Source organism: Macaca nemestrina, chromosome 1 (genome assembly GCF_043159975.1).
Source record: "Macaca nemestrina isolate mMacNem1 chromosome 1, mMacNem.hap1, whole genome shotgun sequence".
In the NCBI taxonomy this organism is placed as follows: Eukaryota; Metazoa; Chordata; class Mammalia; order Primates; family Cercopithecidae; genus Macaca; species Macaca nemestrina.
Genome location: NC_092125.1, coordinates 177,966,808 through 177,993,751, shown reverse-complemented (window position 1 = coordinate 177,993,751; position 26,944 = coordinate 177,966,808). Strand labels below are relative to the sequence as shown.

General features: G+C 41.8%; 1 long non-coding RNA gene across 1 annotated transcript; it reads left to right on the top strand.

Annotated features, from left to right (window-relative positions):
• Positions 1 to 620: 620 nt before the first annotated feature.
• LOC139356829 (uncharacterized) lies at positions 621 to 26,089 on the top strand. The gene is made up of 3 exons (XR_011609274.1): positions 621 to 691; positions 9,904 to 9,945; positions 26,049 to 26,089. It is a non-coding gene; the product is annotated as an uncharacterized lncRNA (long non-coding RNA).
• Positions 26,090 to 26,944: the final 855 nt, after the last annotated feature.

The window sequence follows — 26,944 nt, the reverse complement described above, 5'->3', positions numbered from 1 at the left end:
AGAAGTGAAAATGCCCTGCCCCTGCCTTAACTGATGACATTCTACCACGAAATAAGTGAAAATGGCCGGTTCTTGCCTTAAGTGATGACATTACCTTGTGAAAGTCGTTTTCCTGGCTCATCCTGGCTCAAAACCCTCCCCCACTGAGCACCTTGCGAGCCCCACTCCTGCCCACCAGAGAACAAATCCCCTTTGACTGTAATTTTCCTTTATCTACCCAAATCCTATAAAATGGCCCCACCTTTATCTCCCTTTGCTGACTCTCTTTTCGGTCTCAGCCCGCCTCCACCCAGGTGATGAAAAAGCTTTATTGCGCACACAAAGCGTGTTTGGTGGTCTCTTCACAGGGACACGAATGAAAGAAGTGATGGTGGCAGGCCTTCATATTTCTCCGTTTTCATTCTGAGCAAGGTCTTGCTTATTCTGGTCTGATGCTGGATTTGATTCCTGTTGGCCTCCTGTAACCAGACCTGCAATGAAATCTTACACCTAATTAGACAGTCCTGCCGCAAGCCCTGGCCCTTGCCATTTGAAGGATGATTTATTTTTCTTTGCTGTGCTCAGCAAAGTAGAGGCTGCAAAGTCATTTGGGAGGTCAAACTGCTCTTTCCCCTGCTGTAATCAAGTCCTTCCAGCCTCCTGCCTTCTTTGGCCCGTGAATGGGTACTTCTTTCCAGAGGTCCCACAGCAGGTATGGGTGGGCAGAAGGGTGGTCTTTCAGTGTGGCATTCAGAGGGAGACAAAACGATACTTTTGTACCTGTCAACATTGGATTCAATTGTATCTCTCGTCTACTTAAAATCAATAGATAGCTCCCACAAACTCTTTAGCATGGGTAGTTACCCCTCAAGATCCTGCTCTTACCTTTTTGTAAAACACTACCTCTCAGAGTATAAATTCATGGGAAAAAAAGTGCCATACAGCTGAAAAATTGTGTAGTTCTTCAAACGACAGTCCATTTCGAGTCTCCTACTTTGAGCGTAGTGTGCTTCTGCCTGGAATGCTCTGTCTCTTCATCTTCTTCCTCCTCAATCCTCTTCAGGTAGTATGATTCTTCAAATTCTGTTTGTGTCTCCTTCTTCTGGAAGCCTTCCATGATTCCCCCCAGCCTGGGATAAATTCTATTCTTCCTTATTCTCACTGCATTCTCTTGCACCATTATCTAAGGACATATATTACATTATATTTTAATTGTTGATTTAGAGGTTTTATCTTCTCACTGAGTATAAACTCTTAGAAACTAAAGAAAAATGCTATCAAAGCGCCTAGGTAGTGTCTCTCACAGAGTAGGTCCTAGGTAAATATTCTAGTCAAATTAACAAGTCAAAGAGGAGTTGAAGGGAGTCCAGGTGTTGTGTAAAATGCAAGAATGGAGCTGGGGAGAGGCCAGGCTGACCATGGAGTGTTGGGCAGATGGGAAGGCACAATGTTGGGTGGGTAGGTGGGGGTCCATCTTGGGTGCTATCTACCTACTGGCACCTCTTAGGAAAGACAACGACTAGAGCCATTAGGTCTGATGGCTGATCTCTGGGCCAGGATCCTAGGAAGTGAGAAATAATGGGATAATGGCAACTTTATATCCTGAAGGGAAGTATAAATACTGGACAGAAAAGGAACTCACCTCAAGGGGAGCAAGTGGGTGCATAAAGTTGATCTTGGATACAGATTGGTGGTCAGCGAGGAACAACAGACTGAGTAAAGTCCAAGGCAGGGTCTTTCAAGTGCTCTTCTGTTGTGAGCCCAGGGAATTATGTGAAGTTCCAAGGGAGATGGGGGCTGTGGAGACCTGAAAGACGAAATCAAAGTAAAGAGTAGAGCCACTAGAGATGCTCTTGGTACCACAAGTGTCTGGAGTTTCATACATTTGACAGGAGGGTACTTTTCCTACATTAGAGGCTTGTATACAGTGACTGTTGGAGTGAAAGGGTGACCTGCTCCTAACAGCCATCTTAAAATGGCATATTCACCATGGCAAGACAATCCAAATTCCTTGTAAGATTCAGCACACTTGTGCCAGTCTCTACTTAGTTCTGAACCAGTTCCTTGACCTGTATTTATACCTGGTTCCATGTTGCTCCTAACCCTGTTGGTCTCCGACCTTCATGAGGTTCTTCTGTTTATCCAGCCTGCCTTACTTGTGTGACTTGACACTGCACCCTCCTTCTTGGTTCTGATCCCAGGCCCTTGACAGTAACTCTGGTTGTCTACTGGGCCTCTTGTTGCCTCTACCAAACCTCCTTGCCAGTACACCCCAATCTCACCACACCCTTTCCTTTGGCTTTCTTCTTCCTTTCTTCCAAACAGACCTCCCCAGCCCTGTAAGTGAAAACCAGAGATGGATTAACGGCCTCATGTCAACACAGATAGTGTTATAACAGCCTATAACTTGTTCTTTGAGCATTAAACCTCTTATAGAGCTTCTGCTGAAGGAGAGGGCATGACTGGCCATGCTTATGTCCTATGCCCTGCCCTTCTGGCCACCTATTGAAGTATGGAGGGGCGCCTGCCTCAAAGGCAGATTATGCGTAAGAGGAGACTTGGGAAACCAGATTGTCCTTGAGAGAAACTTAAATGATAAAGTGAAACACTGGTGAGTGGTGACTAAGCAGAGAAAACTGGAGGGCAGAGAGGGTTGGGAGATTCTAACAGGCTCACATAGAAGTAGACACCCCATGGCTGTATCGGTCCCTGTTGATGTTCTGTGAAGTTCCACTGTGTTTTGTTTCTATGCAGTACTCAGGTACCCCTTTACTACCACTTCAGTTTTTGTTTTGTTTTCTTTTAGCTAGTTTGAGCATTGTCATTGCAGCCAAAGAACTGTGACTGGTTATGAGAATGTGGAATGGAGTGGAGGACTATCAGTCTGGGGTAGAGGGAGAGGTCTGGAGCATCAGAAATGAAGTTTAATGGAAATCTGAGTTGCACGGGGTGAGTTTTGGTAGAGGCCAGGTGTCAAGAACAGGTGAAGAGGAGGACAGCTGTCGTCTTTTGGACCATGACAGCCACCATCAGGAATACCCTGATTAGAGAAGAAGGACTTGGATAGGACTTCCAGGCAGGGGATTGAATCATTTCTGGGACCCTTTTTCTTCAATATCTTCTCAGGCTAGCATGGCCTGAGTACACATTCAATAAACATTTGTATTTACTATGCCAGGCATTGGGATAAGAATCTTATATGTATTAAATTATTTAATTCTTACAGTCTTTTGAAGTGTATCTTACTATAATTTCCATTTTACAGATGATGAAACTGGAGTTTAGGGAGGATAAGCTAGCTACCTGCTCCAAATCACACAGCAACTGTGGTAGAGCTAGGATCTGAAAGCAGGTCTAAATGTGCCAAAGCCCATGCTTCTTAGCATTACTTTATGCTTCTTTTACACATGGATCACAGTGTACTTTGTTTTAAGCCCAATGACTCTCCTGCTTTCAAATGATTGCATTAAAAAAAATCACATAGTTTCCCATGCCCTGCTCCTCTTTTTACAGCCAGGTCATGCTGGATCCTGGAGGTGCTTGTTGACTGCTCTCAACAAATGCTGCCAAGAGGCATTACCAAAATGTGAAATGATTTTCATTTGGAGAGGAAAAAACATGAGTAATAAGAAGTAGATTCCAAAAGCAACAAGCACTGGACTATTTTTTTTCCTTCAAGAAATGTTAAACTTGAAAGGGCAAGGCTATTAAATGCCTTGTTTGAAGATCAGACTATTTCTCAAACTTTCAAACTTTAAAAGATGACACTAGCATTTACATATGAGGTTTCACACAGTCTCTATCACCCTTGGAAGACTGAATGATAGAAACTTCACTATAAGGAGGAAACGAGATGCATTTTCTTGGTTCCAACGACACTTTAGTTTCTCCAGTCACCAGCTTCAAATTTCTCGAGGGAGGCAGGATATTTTGCTAAAAATTTAATTTTAGTTCACTGTAATTTCAAAAACTGTGCTTATCTACTGACGTAGCCTAGGTTCATCAGATCTACTTGCTTGCCGAGGGAACTTGGCCAACATCCTTAATTTCCCTGGGCCTCAGTTGTTTCTTCTGTCAAATGAAGACAGTTGTACTCACACTGCAGGGCTGCTTAGGAGGGGAAATAAGATAATACAAAAGTGCTTTAAAGTATAAAGTGCTCTCTAAATGTAGGGGATTCTTATCACACATTCTTCTAGGCCATGTTATTTATGAAGGAGGTGTTTTTGGCATGCAGATATAACAGCAAAGGAGATTCATTCATTTATTCGGTCAAGAAATACCCTAGTTATCTACTCTATATTGCTCATTATTATATTTAAAAAGCCTAGCATAGTGACTAAGACCAATGCAATGTCTGTCCTTACCGGGCTGAGGTCTGGCGGGAGACACAATCTACTGTGTTGGAGAAGTACATCATCATGGTATATCCTGACGTAATTGGAGATACGTGGGAGTACTCAGAAGTGTCTTCTCATCCAGATTTGGGGAATGGGAAATATTTAGTATTCTGGCACTCTTATGGGCCGAACTGCATCCTCCCAAAATTCGTGTGTTAACATTCTAACTCCCAGGACCACAGAATGTGGCAATATTTGGAGATAGGGTCTTCAAAGAGTTGATTAAGCTAAGAGGAGGTCATTAGGATGGGTCTAATCTGATATATCTGATGACTTTATAAGGAAAGGATATTAGACATGGACACTCATAGGTGGAAGACTACATAAAGACACAGGGGGAAGACAACCATCTGCAAGCCAATGAGAGAGGCTTTAGAATGTACAACCCCACCAACACCTTGGTCTTAGATTTTCAGCCTCCAGAATTATGAGAAAATAAATTTCTGTTATGTAAGTTGTCCAGTCTTTGGCACTTTGTTATGGCAGCTCAAGCAGATGAATGCAAATGTTAAGTAGACACTCAACAAGTATTTGTTGAATGAATGAAAATGATACTTGTCTGGGAACTGATTCATGACAGCAGTTAGCCATGCTTAGGGTGCTTGCAAGAGGGAGGGGATGGCTAGAGTATTCCAGGCAAAGGGACCAGGATCTGGAAGGCATGGATGTTTGTGAGCACGAAATGTGCTCAGGATAACTACAGCATCAAGGATACGATGAGGTGGCAAGAGATGAAGGTGGAGGGGTAAGTGAGGGGTCAGGTCAAGCTGGGCCATGCAAGCTAGGCGAAGGACTGTATAGAAGCGTCCAGAGGCTCCCAATGCCCCCAGTAGAAAGAAGTTACATAAGTTATGTCTAGGTTGTGATATACTACTATCCTAACTACCACAGGCTAGACACATGACTTATTTAATTTAAACTTTGTGCCAGACCTATAGGGTTCTATTATTGTCTCCATTGAGTAATTTTCCTAAGGACAAATGACTAGGAGGTAACACAGCAGGAATCAGACTTACACACTTAGTTTAGGGTACAAACTCTCCAGTACAATCTCTAAGTTTAGCCATGAAACTTCTTTAGGATGGGCTCAGCTCTGACCAGTGCACCCCTTACTGGGAGGGCTGAGCCCCCTGAATATGGGTTAGGAAGTTGTCAACAGTAAAGGCATTGTATTTGCAGCATGGTATGTATCTGTGTGTGTTTGTGTGTGTGTATGAGTATGTACATGTGAATGTGTACATGTGTATGTATGAATGTGTGCGTGAGTGTATATGTAAATTTGTGTATATGTGTAAGACTGTGTGAATGTGCACACATGTGCACCCATGGCTGAATTACATGAGAAGAGTCCTCCATGGACAGCAGCGTTAGAAGTCAGTCTCTTCCTGCTGGGATGAAGTGATTGCTATCAGGGAGAAGGGAAGATGTTATGGCTTGGGCAAAATCAGCAACATTACTGAAAAGTTTGTGGTAATCTAAGGCAACAGAATATTGCCAGAATGTCAGCAGGAGCATTTTTCCTCATCTCTCACCTTTCCATATGGAGGGCCTCCAGCAAGACCACCTCTCCTGGTCTCTCTGCCAGGGAAGAGGAGTGCCTGTCTGATGGTGGCTGTGGGAGGCAGCCTGTCAGTCAACGGGAGTGTGTGTCCTGGTCTGCTCACAGCCGTGCCTAGGCAGTCTGAGTCTGCCCTTCTGGGAGCCCCCCACTCCCACCATCCCCCATGCCAAGTGGGTAAGTTTAATTCCAGGCTGAAGTGTCTCGTTGACTAATCCTTTTGGCCCTATCTAAAGCCATGTTCTTTTATCAGCATAAAAGCTTTCTTTTTTTTAATCTGTATCTGCCTGGCTCCTATGTCTATCTTAGTTGGCTTTGAATATACAAGAAGAAAGGCACATGATTTGTTGATCCCATAAAACCCTAATGCATTGGATTTATAATAAAGAAATGCTTAATGTGGATGCAGGGTACTCAAGCAATGGAAGGCAGAGATATTCTAGATAATTCTCCAGCTTATACACTTCCTGCCATACTCTGCATTTTTCCACAGGTTCTGGCTCTACTCAATGAGAGTGTGGATTTTTGAGAGACTTTCTGTCTATAAGCCACCTGCAGATTTATTTTAAAATATTTTCCCTGTTAAATATTTTTGATACCTTTGTATTAAGAAAGTTGATAAAAGAGTTGGATGACACACTGACTGTTTTGTAAGACAGGTATGTGTGCTGGGGGAAAGGAAGGAGTTAGAAGGGAGGGGGTATCCATTATCTATTACCATTGTACAAACAACCACAAAACTTTAATGCATACAACAATAAACACTTATCTATCAGGAGTTAGCTGGGATCAGTCAGGCAGCTCTGTTGATCTTGTTTGGGCCTGCTCACACATGGGGGGTTGGCTGTTGGCTGGTCTAGCATGGCCTCAGCTTGGGTCACTGGGGTTCCTGTGCCTTGCTCTGGGTGTCTCTCATTCTTTAAAAAACTAGCCCGAACATGGTCTTATGAAAATGGCAGAAGTACAAGTGAGCCATAGGGAACATGTAGGGCCTCTTGTGGCTCAGGCTCAAACTGGAACACCATTACTTCCACTTCGTCATATTGGCTAAAGTGAGTCACATGGGATGGGGGAATGTACTCTGCCTTCATGCTTTTATGCCTTCATAAAACTCTGAAGTCCAAAATAACTGAGATGAGTCGAGAAGGAGGGACCTATTAGTACAATCAAGCTACCATAGCAGGGAAGTGAAGAAATGCTGGTGAAAATGACATGCCTCCATGAGAGAGCTAGGCAACTCACCTGCAGGCTGACCTGGATGGAAAGGTGTTTAGAAACCCCTGCTGGGGCTTCTATCAGCCAGGAGGCATACTTCGGCTCTGCCAGTTGTGTTTGGCTGGTATCTATTCTGATTCGCCAATGTCTGTGCTGTTCTGGCTGTTAAACCTTTTGAATGTCACCCCTGCCAACATCCATCCACTAATCTAACCTTGCAAGTCTTTAATTCTCGAAGATTTCTAATACCTATGTTCTCCTGTCCATAGATTCAGGGCCAACTCTTTTCTAGCATGGTTTCCTGCAGTTGCCTTCTAATACCTCTCCCTTTCTATGGCCATAGTTGTAGTCCTAAAATGCTCCTTCTGCTTAAAATTCTCCCTGGATGTCTTGTCCTTTAGTTGTCTATTACCTGCCCTCATCTTCAGCCTCATCTCCAGTGACTGAGGTCATCACAGCAAACCACTGGGCCTTTTGTGCTCAGAAACTCTGTTCAACCTTCCTTTTCCATCTCACTCCTGCACATCCTTCAAGATGTGGCTTAGGCATTCCTTCCTCTAGGAAGTCTACCCTCCCTTTTCGCCAGCCAGGTGGAGCAAGGCTTGTCTCTCTGTGTGATTCTGGTTACTCATGCTTCCCTTTCTCATAGCACCTGCTATACTGCAGAATGGTTGCCTCTGAATTTGTGCCTCCTGCTGGAGACTGGAGTTTCCAGAACAGGGACTCAGTTTTACTTGGGTCCATATCCACAGCACCCTTGACAGGGCCTGGCACACTACAGGTACTCTCTAAATGGTTTTTGTTTTAATGAAAATAGGTATTCACACAATTCGCAGTCTATTTACTGTAAAGTACAAAATAGTCCTTCATTCTCCTTCCTCTCTCTCCAACCCTAATTTTCTCTGTCTCTGATGCCTCATAAACATACATGTACTCAAAGGGTTCATATAGGGTGTTAAGTAATTGAAAGCTTCTGCTTTGATTTTTTCTAATTTCAGGAAGCTACTTGAACAGAGAGTAATTATTACCGTTAATAGCAATAATTTCCCCATAATCTGGTTACATGTTTTATTTCATTTTAACGATCAGAGCAGCTGTCTTTAAACAAGTCTGGACAGGGATCTGGGGGCAGAGCTTCCTGAGACATATTCTCTTTGGTCCAATTACTCCACTTCTGGAGCATGTCTGAGAAGGCAGCTGAGGGTGGGGGGCAGGATGGGGCAGTTTATGTCCCTCTGAGTCTTCTAGCACACAGGACTTTCTCTGGTGCTTTTCAACAGCAACTCCACTGTGCCACAGGAGGAGAGGCAGATAGGATTTCTGATCTCATCATCTCCCTTTCTCTTGAAGCTTCCAGCGAGAGCTCTCTGGGGGCAGAGCCACAGCTCCAAGCTAGCAGGTTTCCTTTCCTCTTCATTGGGAGATGATAACATGGAAAACCAACAACCATATCAATGCCTTACAGCTTCTCAGGTCTTTTTTCTCCTCTAAAACTTGCTTTACAGGAGGAAACGGGGCAGCTTCAGATGGTTTCACTTTAAAACAAAACACAAGACTCTATGCTTTGAGCATTTGCTCAACATTTATTAAATGTCTGTAGTGTAGCTGCCAGCTCGCTCGTGCCACAGCATCTGCGCATGCTCCGTGTGACCTCCTGGTCCACAGTGTGTTGCCGTTCCTAGCACCAGCTCTCCAGCCAGTCAGACCTGGATTACAGTCCCTTCTCAGCCACCCACTCGGCTCCATGACCTCCCAAAGAAAGGCCCTGTATGCTTTTTCATCTCTGAGTTTTAGTTCCTTATTTGTAAAATGTGGATAAAAATATCTGCCTTGCATGGTTGACCTGAGGACCAGGCATATAGGTAGTAAATGACTGCTTCTGATCCCTATTTTACTAGTGTTCTCGGTGGGAGAGTCTTACAGAGCTGATTAAATGCACCTGGGCTGAAAATGAAAATTTCAGAAATTCAACAGGGACAGGAATAATGGCCATTTATGAACAATCGATTTCAACTAAACTGCATCTTTCCCAAATCACAAAGGCACAAAGATGACCTGTTGGTCAATGGTTAAACTCATGTTGGGGAGAAAGATACCTTTGGCATTTTCCCTGTAGTGACTTGTACCTAGCTGACAGCTGTTTTCAATATGTTGATGATTTAGGAAAACAGTCAAAAATAATACTTTGGAAATTTTAGTCCCACAGCTATGAAAAAGACCTGCAGGAAGAGAGAAGTTGCCTTTAATTAAGTCATTCCAAATTCAATCCATGGTGGGTTTTATATTATGTTTAAATGAAATAAAACTTAAGAAAAATTATTGGTCAACACACACATTTTTATACACACTTCCTGGCTTAAAAAGGGCTGGTTCCATAATTGGAGAAAATGTAAAATGTATAAAACACATGGAAACATATGTTGGCACTACTCATGGTGAGTTCTTTTCAAGACAAAATGTATTTCCAGGAAATAACACAAAATTTCCAAGCCACATGAGGTGGTTTGGATAGGATAGAGGCACCATCTTCTTTCCCTTATGCAATATTGTTAATGTTCTAGACTACAAATAGAAAAAAAATTCTTTTTTGTATATTCAGTCTTTACTCTCTAGGTTTTTTTTTTTTTTTTTGGTCTCATTATTGTGAGACTATGAGGAATAAAAGAAGAAAAACAGCTTTGGAATCACAATGGAAAGCAGTGCCTGTTGATAGGGGTTTAAGAATGATTATCATTTCTACCCTCCCTACAGGTTCTGAACCAACTGAGAAATAGTCACAAGAGACAGATGGAGGTAAGTGTTCTGGCTTCACTGATAGTAGCATTGCATTAGATGGCAGGACTTGGATCTGAGCCCCAATAGGCTTCCTATTAATTTTCCCAAATCCAGGACTTTGGATGACACATTGAAGGGAGAGTGTGAATCTGTGGAATGGGAAAATGCTTATGCATTCTGCTGCAAGAAGAATTTTTGCCCCTCAGTTATCTAGTTCCCGTGGTAAGGACCACAGGTCAAGGCTCTGAACTCCACCTGGTGCAGAACTGTGGACCCATGAAAGTTAGATTTGATTACTTCTCCAATAGGAAGAATTGAAGTACAGTGTGGGGAAGATGGGTTACAAGTTGACTCTAAGGCAGGCAGTCTCCTTAGGAAATACACACAGAGAAAAAAAGGAGATGTAACATTGGTTGCTTTTTTATTTCGTTTGAGCATTCTTTCCCCATATTATAGATGAGGTATTTGTGTTTTTCTGACACTAATTCTACAACATCAACAGGGTGTTCTACAATTCAATCATATTCCCACACTAACTACCTGAAGTTAGTGTCAGACTCCACAAGCTTAAAAGCTCAGTCTCACAAGCCTGCCCTTACTTCAGAAGCCAGTCACAAGTTCAGGGCCCCCCAGGCTACCTGCACCTTGGTTCAACTTGGCTAGGGATTCCCACAGCCCGCAGCCTGCACCCTCAGGTCTGATAATTCACTTGAACAACTCATAGAACTTAAGAAAGTGCTATACTTAACAATTACCATTTTATTAAAAAGGATACAATTCAAGAACAGCCAGTTTGGAAGAGAGGTATAGGGCAAAGTAAGGGATGGCACAGAGCTTCCATAACCTCTCTGGGCATACCATTCTCCCAGCACGTGTGTGTGCTCACCAACCCAGAATTGCCCCAAACCCAGGTGTTGCAGAGCTTTTACTGAATCTTCATTGTGTTGGCATGATTGATTAAATAACGAGCCCTTGGTGATTGAACTCAGTCTTCAGGCTTCTCCCTTCTCCAGAGGTCAGAGGCTGGGGCTGAAGTTCAACTCTCTAATTACATGTGTTTCCAGCCCCTCCCTGGAAACTATCTAAGAGCCCACCTTGAGTCACTTTTTTGGCATTAAGTCAGATATGGTAAAAAGGGGCTTGGGATGAATATCAAAAGACACTCCTATCACTTAGGTAATTTAAAGGGCTTTGAAAGCTCTGTGCCACAAACTGGGGGCAAAGATTTTTATTATACCATGGTACCCAATTGAAGTACCTAGGTGGCTCTGTAGAGTCTTTTGAAGATTAACTGTTTTTAAAGTATATAATAACCATTTATGAACATTAAGTACCTTTTCCTAACTCACTGGTCATCAGACCTGTTCAGGGGTTCCCTAACTTTTCATCAAAAAAAAAAAAAAAACAAAAAAAAACCTCATTTATCATAATGCAAAAATGGATTTTATACTTTGAAAGATTTTGCTTCTCAACCTGATAAATTAAAAATTGATAACCCCCAAATTTGATAGATTTCCAATTAAAATTGAAGTCTTACCTGTGCCTTCACCTCTGGGAAATGAAAGTCTTTGTATTATGTATCAAAAATTGTTCAGAGCAGAATAAAGTACATGGATATGTTAGTATTAAAAGTTTCTATGTATGAAATTAGGGGCAATTTGGAAATACAGAAAATACATATTTTTATAACTAATGAATGCATGCCCATTTGGAAAACTTGGAAATCAGAGAAATAACTTATAATTTTGCAAAAGTAAATGAACTAAAATGGTTACTATCTTGATAGAGCTCTCAGGACCTCGTTAAGATCATCTTTAAGGTTCTTTCTAACATTTATTATTCACTTATTTAACAAATATTTAATGAGTCCTTCTTCTGAGTCAGACATTTTTCCCCACAATAGAGATAGGGAAGCAAAAGCCACTTGAAGTTCCTGCCTTCATGGAGATTATGTTTTGTGGCTCAAAATGATGATTTTATATTAATAATAATTATGACAAGCATACATATATTACATATTATGATATGAGCAGTAACTGCCATGTATACTGGGACTGTATAAATGTTTTACATAGATAATTTCAGTTACTTTTCAGAGAAACCTCATGAGATTGGTGTTGTTATCAAATCTGAGAGTCAGAGGGGTTCAGTTACTTGACCAAAGTCACATAGTTACTAAGTGGCAGAAATGGAATTAGTCCTCAAGTCTGGTTGATCCATGCTTTCAACCCCTACTTCTTCTGAGGTAGGATTTTCTACTCCTACTTCCTGTATTTATTCCTTTTAAAGAGAGGGACTTTGAAGTATAGAAATCTCTCTCTCTCTCATGTGTATGCAAAATCAATTTTAAAATTAGCAAATAAAATAATGATTGCTGAATTTGGTCAGCTTGTCAGAAAATTCGGATATTTCTGGCATTCTCTATTGGCAAGGCATCAAAGCTTCTGTCTTAATGCAAGGTTATCCTTGATTCACTGGAGCAAGCCATTAAGAAGGGAGTAGCAGCAAATTTCAGGTACAAAATTGTTGGCAGGGATGATAATGGAGAAACTGGGAATATTCAGGTTTGGGCAAAAGAAACCCTGAACAATTTGTTTGAAGTGAGGAAAACCCGCTGTTTGAGGTTGGGTTGGGATTTTTGCCTTCTGCCTTTAGGCGATAAAGAATTAAAAGTAAAGGAAATAGCTCTTGGAAGGAACTGGGGTGGGAGAAAAAAATAAAACCCACCTGGGTGGTTTTTCGTAACAGACCTCCAAACCAAATTGCACTGAGGGGCACCCTGTGTGTTCCAACTGATGGCCTCTGAGTCTGGGGCAACCATCACCTTTGGCTGCACTTAACTTAAAAAACACCAGCAAAGGTTTCTTCTTTCATGTAGACTTACATTAGGTTTGAGCTGTAAGACAAGATGAGAAATGGTTGGGGTGGGTAGGGGAGGGAGCTGGGGAGGTGGGTGGGCATATTTTCATTCTGCCACTCTCTTTGAACTGTGTGCCACATGCTTCATGAGTTCCTCCCCTCAGGGCAATGGAAATAAAATTACCTGCCCAAGGAATTTTAGAGTGAAAAATGAACTCACACTCTCAATGCCAGGATTGGTCCTGACACAAACAGTTAGTGGGGAAAAGAGAAGCAATTCCACAGACAGAAATCTGGGTCCAAGTTCTAAGCATGGTCACTTCTAGTTTTGGGGCCTCAATTTCTCCGTGTTCAAAACAAAAGTATGAAAGATCAGGATCTGAAATTATCCCTTCAGTGCTCCTTAGGCTATGATTTTTGGAATTCTCCAGTGGGAAGCTGGATGATTCCAAACCCTGAAAGAGGCAGGGAGATTCTTCTAGTTCCTGGGGGAGGAGACATGAGCTTGAGGGACAGCATTTGGTGGAGGCACAAATGGAGTCCCAGTTTCATGTTAGCCTGGGCAGAAGCCTGGGCTGGAGCAGAAACCCACAAGCAGAGACCGTATGTCATAGGCAGTTGCAGCCCTGCCTGGGTACAAGGAGAAGTTGGGTCCTGCTCCTTGATTATTAGAGCTTTCCAAAGGAGAGCTGGGTCTTCATCTTTCTAATTTTTAGTGTGTTATTTTCTTTAAAGAAAATTATATTTTCTAACTTTAAAGTTAGAAAAATAATTGCCTTGATCTGTCTTTTTCAGTCTCCTTCACAATATAATACACATAAAGGATGCCAGTGTATAATCTGGATTTTATTTTCCCTCCCTTCCCTTCTCCCTCTCTCCTCCCTCCAACACCACCCCTGTTTTCCATACCACAAGTGGTGATTTGAGTTTTAATATGAGGCCATCTTTGATGATCTACAGTTTAGGGCAAGTTATAACTCATCCGGGTAGGCTCGCTGTCTGACGAACGTTCCTTAGAGGGGCATTGGCTCAGCTGACGGAGGCCAGAGCCAAGGTCTCTGGATTTTGAATCCAGGGCCTTTCCTTGATAGCAACATTTCTCGACTATCTTAAATTTTGTCTTTGTAAGATACAGGGTCTTGTTTTGTTGTCCAGCCTGGAGTGCTCTAACCTGCAGCCTTAAACTCCTGGCTAAAGCCATTCTCCTGCCCTAGCCTCCCAAATCAAAACTATTTTTAAAACTGTTCAATCTCTCCTGGGCCAACACTTCCATAAAATTCAATACAAATAAATTCCTGATGAAATAAAGTGAAAAAAAAAAAACTAAACTACAAATACCAATTTTTTATTAAATTCAATAGCCATAAAATGCTACTCTGTCAAATTGCTCTAAAACTTTCTAAATGCTCTTCTCAGTTTAGGGACTTGGCCCTGGTGCGTAGAATATGCTTTAAGCAACACTGGTGTGTAGTTCTTTCTCTGCCTCTTATCCTCTGACCATGCACCCCAGGAGGGGCAACCTGGATTGGAGTGTGCATGCAGCACAGGTTTTGCAGTTACTTGGGCCTAGGGGTGAACCCCGGCTCCACTCAAGGGTGCTGGTGGGATCCTGCACAAGGCACCTTATGTCTTTGATGCTCAGCTTTATCCATTCTGAAGTGGAGAGATTAACATTGGCCCTTGAGGATTGCTTGGAGGAGTAAATGTGGTAAAATGTGTAAGGCACCTAGCACACAGCAATTGTCCACAAGTGTTCATTTTTCTACTTTACAGAGAAGGAAGCATGGCTGATTTGTTTTACTCTTACTCTTGAATGTACCACTTTACAACTTTCCTTTCAGTCTAGATTTTTCTTTTTTGCTCCCCATCCCTTAGCCAGCTACTACTTAACCCCTGAGCACCATTCTTCACCCAGGTCATCATCCCTACCTGCTTCAGTGCCCTAGACTCCTGCTATACTTCCCATGCCATGGCTTGCTCCTTCCTCCTGCTCACTAGAAGCTTCATGAGGGCAGGAACTGATCTGTTTATTCACTGCTATTTTTTCCATCTCCTAACTAGGTGCCTGGCACACAGCAGGTGGCCCAATAATTATCTGTTTAATGAAAATACAATGTCCTTGCTGAAAATATGGGCTTTTAGTGACAGTGAGAATACAGCCCTACCTAGTCCTGACCAGGTGCAGATATCAGAAAGTTATAAATATTATCTTCTATTACCAAGACCCAGTAGGCCAAGGGAAGCCCTGCTGTTCAAATGGGATGCGAGTTAGTCTGCCTCTTACCAGAGCCTTGGGCTTCTGTGGAGCTAAGGGGAATAGAATTGGTTGTCTTTTCTTCCCTAACCACAAAGTCCTCACAACTGCATACACAGAATTCTGGATGGGGTGGAGGTACATGGGAGGTGAGGAAGGGAGAAGGTAGGTGGGTATAGACGAGAGGGGAAAGTAAGATGGCACAAAATGATTTAGAATCATAGCCCTATAGAATGTTTAAGCCAGAAGGGTCCTTAGAGATCATCTAATTCAACCCTTTTGGAGACATTCTAATGTCATGCCTAAGTGTATGGACTCTGGGGTTAAATGGCCTGGCTTTAAGTCCAGTTTCAATCTTTCCCAGCTGTGTGACTTTTGAACATGTTCTTAACCTCTCTGTACCTCTCAGTTTCCTCTCTATAAATACATGTTAATATAGTGATAGTATAACTAACTTGCGGGGGTATAGGAACTAAATGCAAAAATACATATAAAAGGTTTAGATTAGTGTATGGTAAACAGTAAGTTTAAGAGTTATTAATGATTTTTTTTTCTTTTTTTTTTTTTTACCTTTGGGAAAACTGAGGACCAGGACTTACTTAAGGTTGTAGAACAAGAGGGTGACAGAGCCTAGATGAGTCTCATTCTCTCAAATTTCAGTTCTGCCTCTCCTACTTTTTTTCGAACATAGACCAAAATTTTAGAGGCCAAAATAGCTTGAATATTATCTATTTTCATGTGCCTATTTAACACATAGAAAAACCAACACCCAAAGAGGCTGAATGAGAGACTCAAAGTCACCCATCCAGACAGTGCTAGTGTCAGAATAGAACATAGTTTTGATGACTGTATTCTCCTTCTGGGCCATGCAGAGAGGCTATTGATGATGAAAAATGGAGGCAGACTAAGAATAAATGCTCATGTGCACATCCAGTCTCTCTCTGGGAAGTCTACTTGATTAGAGAGCAATTCAGGCTTCACATGTTTTTCTAGTCAAACAGAAACTGAGTGAAAATGGCAACTTAGCTTTGGAAAGCTATGAATCCTTCAGCTTTTGGAAATTGTTAGAATTTGGAGGTAGCATTTTCACTAAGGAGTCTTTTCTAAGGGGACAGGAGTGCACGAGGGAAGCATTCGAGAGGCAAAGGTCTGGAGTTAGTTGGGCATCCTAGCCTGTGAGCATCCTGAGGACTGCAAGCCTCTCCCTGTCTTCCCCCTCCAGCTACATACACATTACAGGAGCTATGCAAGCAGAGAAAAGTATTTTTAAAAATGAGACTAAATAACAGCACCTACCTCATAGATACAGTTGGGAGGATTAAATGAGTTATTTCATATAAAATGCTTAGAACGGTGCTGGTAGGCAGTAAACGATCAATGCAACTCTATAGACTCCATAACCTCTGTTTCAATGGCTCTACATTATTTTATAAGTGGCCATATTATAGCTTTTAAAATGTTACCTACTGTGCTGGCATGATTATTGAATGCTGTTTATTTCCCTAGCATTTGTGCCAATGTTTCACCCTTATGGATAATGCATGAATGAACAACCTTATCTTAAAGCAGGAATCTGCAAACCATAGCATGTGAGCCAAATCCAGCCCATCTCTTGTTTTGTAAATAAAGTTTTGTTGAAACACAGGCACCCCAATTTGTTTAAGTATTGCCTGTGGCTGCTTTGCCTACTAATGGCAGAGTTAAATAGTTGCAACAGAGCCTGTTTTGTTGTTATTGTTGTTTCTTTTTTTCTGAGCTTTTTCAGAAAATACTTCTGATGCCTATCCTAAATAAATAACCTTAAATGCACACAAAGGTTTTCATATTCTTTTTTTAAAAAAGTACACATACGTGCATGCACGTACACACACACACACACACACCCCCCTTTCCCACTAATTTAATTCCTAAACACTCTCCATACATACTCAGTGTGTCTTTTGCAGAGAGCCATGAGGAAAAGGGAAAGAGGAAAGACAGCAGGTTCAAGTCTGGCCCTGATCTGTTAGATGGTGTGGAAGCTGTTTTACACGGGTTGTTTTCTAAGTTCATTTATCTATATGCCCTACTTTTTAAAAATTGTCTTCAAGATTCAAGACTTTGTTACCTGTAAATTTTTCAGTTATCTTATGAGGAACATTTTATACTAAGGCAGTAATATGAAATAAAGGAAAGAAAACCATGTTTTATACTAGGGCAATAATATGAAATAAAGGAAAGAAAACCATGTTCAGAGCCAAAGATCTGGGTTCTACGCCTGTTTTTCTACTCATTTGTCACAGGACCTACGGCAAATGACTTATATTTACAAATTCCCAGTTCACTCCCAGAGCTGGAATGTTCTGTGTGGCCCAGGCTCCAACTGCTTTCTTCTGGATGGGGCAGTCTCCCATCACCCAGCCTCCCTGCCTTCACATCGCACCATCCATCCCACCCTGTAACTCTTAAAGGGTACCTCCATGACGTCCCTCCCTTCCTCCAAAGTGATCCTGGGGGCTTCATTTTACATGTCTTCCCCTCTCTGAGACTCAGGTCCTCATAGGAAGAACATGAACAACAACAGCCTACAACTGGATGATTGTAAAGATCTGATGAGATCTGTAATATGTTGTTCTGCAACTCAAGTGGGAGTAAAACTCAAGTCTTTTAACTCCTAGTCCTGTGCTCTTTCCTCCACTCTACAAACAGACTGGAATAGACCCTAAGAACTTTGCCCCCTTGAAACTTGGGCCAGAAATCCTACTCTTTGGGAAACTCAAATGCTGGAAGTACTTTAAAAATCTTTTTCCTCCATCCAAACTTCTGCCTCATGGTCTGGCAGGATGCACAAGCTTTCAGCAGGCAGCTGCAGTTTTACTCTGTGCCAAGATGCTGCTTGTCCCAGGTTGCTTGGCAATACTTAATTCTTGGAGTCCCACACCTCCACACACACACATCTATGCTTTCAGCTCTCAGTTGTTCGAAGAACACTTACAAACAGACTCATTTCATCTTCAAATAATCCTTAGAAATAGGCATGGCATATATGATTTTCTATGGCACGTAAGAGGACTGAGGCCCAGAGCAGTGAAGTGAACTATTCAAGGTCTCACAGCGATGTTGTGACTCAGGTAGGAGTAAAACTCCAGTCTTTTAACTCCTGGTCTTGTGCTCTTTCTTCCACACTACAGATATTTTTAAATGGCTTTTTGTCTTAAAATTTCCCACACCTGGCCTTCACTCCAAGTAAAATTTGTGTGTATAAGGTCAGTATTGTGAAGTTGGGAGGGAAACTGGTGGGAAAGAAATCACATGTTAATGGGCTTTGATGCTAGACAGGAACCTTTGAACTGAGAAAAAAAAGTTCTACAGATGAAATCTCTGCAGAGGAAAAGAAAATAATGTTTTACTTATTTTTAAAAAAGGAAACTGGGCCAGGCTGCTGAGGTATTCAATTCTAACATATTAATTTCAAGGAATGAAAAAACTGTTGACATGAGAACTTCTTTGTAGATATGAGAAAAATTATACTTTATTAAGATTCTAAAGATGAGACAATTTCTTTTTCTACTGTGGGCCTTAGTTTCTTCTTCCATAACATGAGAGGGTGAGTGTTTCACTTCGTTTAGGCTCAGTTTGGCTGCAGTAACAACTAACCCTTGAATGTTGTTAACTCACAACAGCAAGGATGCCTTTCTTGCTCTCTTGGGTTGGCTGTGGCTCTCCTCCAGATCTTCAGTTTTCCTGGATCACAGCTGAGAGGGCAGCTCCTCTCTGAGACATGCCAGTCTCATGGCAGAGGGGAAAAATGGCAGAATCATGATTTGGCGATGAAAGTTTTTTACTGGCAAATGACATCTGTCATTTTCTTTCACTTTTGTTGGTCAAATCAAGCCTATGGACAAGTCCAATGACAATGAGTGAGAATTATAATTCTTCTCAGGGATAAGCCCAATAGGGGAGGGCCCTATGGGAGGGAACAACGCGTATCTTGGCAATAATACTACCTACCAAAATGGGGTCCAACTATTTACTGAACATCTACATTTGGATGTCTCACCTCAAATTAAGTATGTCCCAAACTGAACTCATCACCTTTGCTTCTCAAATGTACCCCTTTTTCTGTATCTCTTCTCCATATAGAAAGCACCATCATCTCTCTATCACACCACCCAAACCAGAATGGAGGAGTTATCCTAGGCTATTCCTTCTCGGTCTCACCTCCCACTTCCTACTGTTAACTAAGTCCTGTGGATTCTGATTCTGAATTACCTCTCACATTAATCTCCTCCTCTGTATTTCCTCTGCCAGTGTCATAACTCAGCCCGGGGTTAGCGAGGCCTGATCTACTGTAATAGTGTCCTTCTGCATCTCCATTGCCAGGTTTGGGCATCCAGTATGGGGTATTGACTTGAGGAACAGGACATTGGGGAACCCACAGGTTATTGAAAGACTAGTAAATTATAAATAGTCAGTAATTTTTCTATTCAATTATCTTTTGCTTTTCTTCATTTCTTAAAGGAGGAAGGGGTAGGAGTCAAATACATTTAAGAGGAGTTGACATTTTCCCTGATCTAATATTAGTGAATTCTTCGGTCTTACATTTTAAAGATACAAACAAAGATGATAGGAAATGCAAGCTCTTTAAAAAAGGAGAACCTCCCATGTGTGAGGCCACACATTGGAACGGTCTATTCACCCTGGACACCTGCCCACTTGATGTGAGGAATTGGAGTCATTCTTGTGCACTGCCGCTCCTCTCCACATCTGTTCACTGGCATCCCAGGTGCTAGGATCTCCAAAAAGAAAGGTAGAGCAGGAAGGAGGAATGGGGAGTGGAGCCTGGACCAGGAATGGTAGACCTAGGGATGCTGTAACTTGTGTTGCCTCTCCAGATGTTGGTGATGTGAAATTAGAGAGACACACAGCAGGAATAGACCTCAATTACCATGGAGTCTAGCCCCTACATTTAAAGGTGAAGAATTGAAGACTCCAAATGGGGAAGTGGCTTGCCCAAGATTACCTAGCAAGCTAGAAGCGACACTGGGGCCAGAATCCAGGACACCTGCCTAAGAGTGCAGAGTTCTTTATGAAGTTATAGTCTGTAAAACATGCAAGAGCATGATTAAGCAGAGTCATACGCCTTGTGTATCTGACTCTTTTTGTGCATTTTCTTTTTCACCTTTTAAATTTTCTTCTGCTGTCATTGATGTGAACACTGTGTAGTCTACTTGGAAGACACCACCAGTACTTCTAAAACTCTCCACTGGTATATTTGCATTTGACTTGAGAGCCAGATGGGCTGCATTGTTGGGAGTGGACTGGTCTCTGTGTTAGAAGACCTGGGGCCAAACTCCAACTGTATGACTCACTTGCTGTGTAACCTTAGGCTACTCCTTCTCTCTGAGTCTCAGATTCCTCACTTAGAAAATGGGTGTGATAATGATACATATCTCTCAGGCTGCTTCTTGTAAAGTGTAAATAAGAAGTATGTGAAATTACCTAGTGCTGAATTTGATAACTCAGTTTTCATACTTTACTGTGGTATCTTCTCAGAACAAGGTACCAGGGCAACGAAGATTGCCCAGTGTCACCCAGCAAGCACTGGCCAAGGGAATGCACTGTTTATACTGTCCACGCCACTCACTAATCAATAGATGCAAAGTGACAGGAAGTCAGCTATAGGAGACTGCACAAGGCAAAAAACAAAGACAGGAGTGGGAGAATGATCAGTTCTTTCTTCAGAAGAGATGGGGTCTTACTCTGTCACCCAAGGCTGGAGTGCAGTGGTGGGATCACAGCTCACTTCAGCCTCAAATTCCTGGGCTCAAGTGATCCTCCCACCCCAGCCTCCTGTGTAACTGGGACTACAGGCACGTGTCACTGTGCCTGGCTATTTTTTTAATTTACAATTTTGTATACAGGGTCTTGCTATGTTGTTCAGGCTGGTCTCAAACTCCTGGCCTCAAGCAATCCACCTGCCTTGACCTCTCAAAATGCTGGGATTATAGGCGTTTGCCATCATGACCAGCCAAGAATTAGTTTTGAAAGGTGAAGCAAAACTCTTTAGGTGAGGAATTGGGGTAATTTAGGGAATATAATACCATAAGCAAATACATAAAGGTGTGAACATGTATGAGTTTTCGAAAACTAAAGTAAGTAATTTAATCTAGGTACAGCACAGAATAGAAGCAACGGTAGTGAATGAGCAGGCTGAGAAATGAGACTAGAGAGTTTGGGCCAGGATGAAACATGATGGGGCTGGAGTGAAAGCTAAGGAGTAGGAATTCATCCTGAGCCAGAGCTCAGAGGCTGACCTCCTGGAGTTAGCCCAACGAGGTGTTTTGCCTGACTGACATGGGGCCTTGATTTAGGTGGGGCATGCATTTTCCAGTTCTTTCTATTGTCTTCCCAGCCTTGACTCCACGCTGCTACTTCACTAATTTTTATTCCTTGCCTGGACTTTGAAGGCGTTTGAGTTTGAGAGGTTGGATGCAGAACACAGATGAAGTCAGATTTGAATTTTTGATTGATGCCTATGGCTAGATTCCTAGTGGATTATAAGTGGTAACATTGGCAGCCAAGAATTCTGTTAACAGACAGTTGCAGTACTTCATCTGGGAGATGACAAGATCCTAGTCTAAGGCAGTGGTTAAGGGGATTGATAGAGAGGAATCAACCTGAGAATTATTAGGAGGCAGAACCCATAGGACTTGGTAATAAACTAAGATGAGGAGAAGGGGAGAGAGGGGAATTAGACTAAAGGGTTTGGGTGAGCAGATAGTCTTAGGACTAGGTATAGCCTAGTGCCAGAGGCAACATAGAGCCTCAATAAATAATTCTTAAATAAATAAATAAATAAACGGAAAAGGGATTTCAGATGGTTCACAGATTACTAAACAAGAGACACATAATAGGTATTTAGTAGCTCTTAGTGGAATGTGAGCAGCAGGTCTCTGACAGTGATGAAGGTTTGGCTCCTATTTTAAACTCAGAACCAATTCCTCAAGATCCAGATAGCCCGTGGAAGCCCATGGAAGGAACTTGGCTGGCTTCTGAGGAACATAAATTAGAGGCACTTGTTAAGAGAGATGCTGTCTGACATTTCCCTTAGGAGACTCCAGCCAAAGGAGTTCAAAAACTGAGTTCCTTAGCTTTTGGAGATAAAAGTTAGAGAACGTCCAAATCTGGGGCTCACAGGAGGCTGGGCGCCTTCTTTTTCCTTAGCTCTGTCCTGCCATTGAAGCAATAACAAAGATAGAACCAGCAAAATAAATAAGTGCTCTGTGGATTTAAGGGATAATAATTTTACTGGCCAAATATTAAAATATCAAAGGCCCAGGAAAGGATACAGTTATGGGCCTTTGATGTACCATAAAGGCCCATTTCATGCACCAGTTGGGAGTATTTCAGGACAAAGATGGAATGATATTTTATGTCACCTCTGAGGCATAAAGGACACTTTATGAGCCAAAGGAAGCCAAGTTTTCAAATGGCTGGAGACTGGCAGGTTACTAGTTTGAAATCTAAACAGCAACTCAGATTCCAAATTAAAATTACTCCCACCACCCTGTGCCCAGGAGAGGTTTGCTGAGGTTGTCAGAAGAAACGAAGTGGGAGGAGTGCCCCAGGACCAGGCAAAAGGGATCCCAATTGGTCCAGTCACCATGGGGACCAGGGTCCCAGATTCCTATATTACTTGATGAGCTCAGGCTTACCAAGCCCTCAAGGCCAGGGAAGGACCTCCAGCCTGGAATATTGGGAAAAAAATCAAAACAAAACAAAACAAATGAAAGAGCAGTACTAGATTCTCAGTAAATGCTGCTGGGTGAATATGGAGTGAAAAGTTTTGCCTCATTCAGATATCTGCTTCAATGTTTCTTCCTTGAAGAATCCGTTCCACTCTGGCCCCTTGCCTCTTTGATTTTTTTTTATTGATATATGATATAATGTTAAGAAGTCATGCATGCTATTTATTTTTTTCATTGTATCTTCTTTTAGATTATAACTCCCTGTGGACATGGTCTATATATTTTTCTTTGTGGAAGGACATTGCCTGACTCAGAGAAGGGACTTGTAAACAACTGTTGAATGAATGAATGAAGGCCCCTTAATTGTGCTAAGGCCTGTGCTAGATGATTCAGACCTGGTCTCTCTCTTCTAGTATTCATAGAGTAGTGGGGGAGACAGACACTATGTTGTATTGAAATTAGTAACATCAATGTAAAGTAATATACAGAATGCTATGGGGGTACCAAGAAAGCACCCAAGCAATCTTGTTGGAAGAGGACAGAAGAAACATTCTGGAGAAAAGTGATGTTACAGCTAACACCTGAAGGATGGATAGGAGTTAGGCAGATATGGATGTAGAGAGGTTTTTTTTTTTTTTTTTTTTTTTTTTTTTTTTTGTTTTTTTTTAAACAGAGTCTCACTCTGCTGCCAGGCTGGAGTGCAGTGGCCTGACCTTGGCTCACTGCAACCTCCACTTCGTGGGTTCAACTGATTCTCCTGCCTCAGCCTCCTGAGTAGCTGGGATTGCAGGCATCCGCCACCATGCCTGGCTAATTTTTGTATTTTTAGTAGAGATGAGGTTTCACCATGTTGGCCAGGATGGTCTCGATCTCTTGATCTTGTGATCCTCCTGCCTTGGCCTCCCAAAGTGCTGGGATTACAGGCGTGAGCCACTGTGCACGGCCGTAGAGAGAGTTTTAACAGCAGACGAAATGCCTTGTGCCAAGTCACAGAACAACATGTGATGTGGCTGAGTCAAGTGTATTGAATGAAATGATATATAAATGAATGCTTTAAAAATTACAATTTGTTTTTCTAATTATTCATTCAAGAAGCCATTCCAAAAAGCACTTTCGCATTAAGGGGTCATTTTACTGAATTATGCATTGGCCTATTTTGTCTTTCTCTAAGAAAATATAAACATTCCCAGGGCCATGGGCAGGTTGACATAGGAACTTGGAAATAACAAAACAAAACAAGAAAAATCGACGATATATAATTGTTTTCTCTTACAAACACCCATAACTCACACAGCTTTTTAGAAAAGGACTGCAAGGATCAACTAGTGAGGTGTGATGAAAATGGCCCAGAATTTGAAATTGGAAGGATGGCTTCAAGTATTACATCAATCCTTACCAGGCAAGTCATTTCATGTCTCTCAGTTATAATTTCTGAGCTATGAGAACCAAACTTTGGGAACCAAAAAGTGATGGACAAATAAAAGTAATCTGTTATTATTATTCTCACTCTATTATTTTGTTTGTTTTAGGTTGACAGAGAGAGATGCCCTCTCTTTTGGTTACAGTTCAAGTAATGTTAACACATATGTGGATTTCTGTAACCTCAATCAGAATACAAAATAGTTCCATCACCCAAAAAACTCGTTCAGGGCTGCCAGTTTGTAGTCACACTTTTCCTGTACCCCTCGCCCCTGCAAAGCAGTGATCTGTCCTCTGTCTCCATAATTTTTTTTGTATGTGTGAATGGAAACTGATAGATAAATGGACTCTTTTAGAAAACATTTTAACTTTTATTTTAGGTCCAGGGGTACATGTACAGGTTTGTTACATAGGTAAACTCATGACTGGGGGTTTGGTGTACAGTTCATTTCATTAACCGAGTACTAAGCATAGTATCTGGCAGGTTTTTTTTTTTTTTTTTCCCTGAACCCCTCTCCCTCATTCACCCTCCTCCTTCAAGTAGGCCCAGCGTCTGTGGTTTCCCTCTTACTGTCTGTGTATGCAACCTTTTGAGGCTAGCTTCTTTCACACAACATAATGCCAGTGAAACTCATTCAAGTTGTTCATGTGTCAACAGTTCGCTCCTTTTTATTGCTGAGTGGTTGGTATTCCACAGTACAGATATACCACAGTTTGTTTATCCATTCACCCATTGAATAACATGCGGATTTCTACTTTTGGTGCATACGAGGGTACCTACTATAAACATTCATGTATAGGTGTTTGTGTGAACATACATTTTCATTTCTTTAGGGCAAGTACCCAGTAGTGAGATTGGTATGTCACATATTAAGGATCTAATTAACTTTACGAAAATATGTCAGGCTGTTTGCAGAGTGGCTGGACCATTTTTCATATTCAGCAGTTCAACTTGGTTTTGAATAGTGGGAATGTGAGGCTCAGGGAAGTGAAGTGACTTCCTTTTGATCACAGAGCAAGTGAGGAAACACGGGTAAGAGATCGAGAGTAGTGGAAACTCTCAATCCTGAACCTTCTTATTAAACTGAGACTGGACGCTGTTCGCTTCGTGTAAGCCTCAGGACCTCTCTTTGAGGGGAAATCTATTTATTTGTTTGCTTGCTTCCATTTTATAGGTGAAGAGACAGTTGGAGAGATACGTTTAAAGAGGGAAGGGACCTGCCCAGGGTCTAACAACTTGTAGGTGGTGTATGGAGTTTGACTCCAAGCTTAGTGCTCCTCCCACTGTGCACATTTCCTGTGGATGGCTGGAAGTTAGAGCTAAAGGTTCATTTTAAATGAATCAACATTTCCACCCTCATGGTTATGGTACATTACAGAGAGAAAATTTCCATGCTTTCATAGGGTGAACTGTATGTTTATTAATAACTGTTCCTCAATTGCTTTAATTTTCACATTATTAAAAAAGCTAAAGCTTGTCTCACTTGTCATTTTCTTCTCTCTGCTTGGAATGGATTTTTTAAACTGGGGCTGGAACTGAGAAATGAAAAGGATTTAGGTTTGGTGCCCTTTGTGCTTGCCAGACAGTTCCGTGCCCCAGGCTTGTTTTCCGTTGGCATTTCAAAAAAGAGTAGTTCCTACCACGCCTTGGGTAAGGAGACAATTTGAGAGCAGGAGACCCACTCCGATTCCAACATCCCAGCAGTGTCCCATATCCAGTTTCATTGCTAAAAGGTGTTAGAGATGATTTTTAGTTCAAGGCTGCTTGTGTCAGAAGGGAAAAACTGACGGATCACTTTCAGAATTTAGCTTTTATGAGAGGCCTTAAGTCTATCCCAGGCTAAAGCTTCCTTCTTTAGCCCTACAGGCAGATAGAAAAGAAGATGAAAGCGAGGTAAAGAAGGAAGAAGAGAAAAAAAAATGGAAGAACGAGAAAGACAAGAAAACAAAAAAAGAAATGAAGAAAAGAGGAAAGCAACGAGAGAGAGAGAGAGAGAGAAAGACGAGAAAAGCTACAGAGGAAAAAAAGGACTTGAAACTAGGTAGTTTATTTTGCCTCCATGGTGTTTGTTATAGATTATCCTAGACTAGCTAGAAGAGAACAGAGTAATTGGACCAAGCTAATTAGATCTTTATTTGATTTTGTGTTTGTTTGTTTGACTACTTAATTTATAACTTGGCAAGGAGCTTTATTATATATACTCTGCTAAACGGTTTATCTAAACTGAGATTGAGCATGAACAAAATTGACATTGGATGTGCTGCAATCAGACCACACAGCAGAGAGGAGAAAGTTCTTTTAAGTAAACATTGATGTCAAGGTGCAGTAGCAGACCTGACAGGGAGCTTGAGGGGACCGTAGAGTTGATAAACACTGGCTGGGCTGAGAGAACATAGGTGAGCCCCCAGGAACAGGGTGGTACCCTTCTAAGAATTTGGAGTTGACAGACAGATCTGAGTTTAATTCTTGGCTTGGCTACTTACTACCTTTTTGTTTTCTCTGAGCCTCAGTATTGCCACTTGTAAAATGGGAAAATAATGCTTCCCTTATAGGACAGAGACAAGGATGAAATGAAACAGCAGGGAAGATGCTTAACATAGATATGGCTTTGGGAAAGGCTTGATTCCCCTTTACCTCCTTGCATGTGAAACGCTAACTGGGAAGGCTTGGCAGAGCACATTTATGTTGCAGAAGGAGACTGATACCAAGGTTATAAACTGTGTCTAAACCACGTGTTCACCCTAGTTCCCATTA